This window comes from Podarcis vaucheri (assembly GCF_965113315.1).
Source record: "Podarcis vaucheri genome assembly, chromosome: 1".
Classification (NCBI taxonomy): Eukaryota; Metazoa; Chordata; class Lepidosauria; order Squamata; family Lacertidae; genus Podarcis; species Podarcis vaucheri.
In genome coordinates, this window is record NC_138759.1 from 77,322,538 (window position 1) to 77,323,590 (window position 1,053).

Sequence of the window (1,053 nt, forward strand, 5' to 3'; positions counted from 1 at the left end):
ATATTTCTCAATACCAATCACTGATGAATAACCCCAGGAGAGGGCTGTTGCCACCATGTCCCCACTGTAGGCTTCCTGTCCGTGTCTGGCCAGCTATTGTAAGAAAACATACTGAAATGAAATGAATCTCAAAGTTACATAAGGACATAAGAAGCCCTGCTGGATCAGGCCAAAGGTCCATCTAGTTCAGCATCTTGTTCTCACAATGACCAACTAGATGCCTATAGAGGTTCATAAGGAGGACCTGTGTCTGCGTGCAACAATATTCTCCCCACTTGCGATTCCCAGCAAGTGGTATTCAATTCAGAGGCAAGCTGCCCTCTGACACAACCAATGTAGCTCCGATAGTCTTATCCGCAAATGGAGTACAAATAATCTGGTGAACAGTGAAAATCAGACAAAATAGTACTCTATCATGGTTCTATTAAAATATATAGAAAGGTCAAACTGAAAGTGGCGTACTTCAGAGAATAAAGGGATTCTTATAGGAAACGCATTTTACAGAATTACTCTGGATAGAAATCCCAGTCTGAAAAGAGCAAACCAATAGAAGGACCACAGTACATTATCTGACCAAAACCTTGACAAGAAGGGCAAGAATTCAAGAAAGTACCCGAAACAGAGGCTGTTAAAAAAGAAAAAAAAAAAAACAGGAATGACTGGCACTACCCCCAGACCGTTTGGATATAAAAAGTGATGCTTTTGTTTTATTTTTAAAAAAGAAACCCAGAATGGAGATAGCAAAAGATACTCCTGCTTTTTGTTTACATTTAACCCAGACTATTAGTTTCAGTTCAAAATATGATGAACTTTTCATGCTAGTAATTGTTAGCAATATATGTATTCTCCTATACAGTATTCTCTCCAGTTGGGATGTCGCCTGGGTTTGCTTTGTGTTGGGCGGGTACGGAGAGTGCGCCACCCTCAAATCCACTGAGGCCTCAACTTTTTTGTTCTCGTTTAGCCTTAACTCTTTGACCTCCCTCATCTTTCCACAGGAAACGAGTCCCAGCTCCCATTTCCCCTTCTCTTGCCAGACTTCTCTCTTGGTTC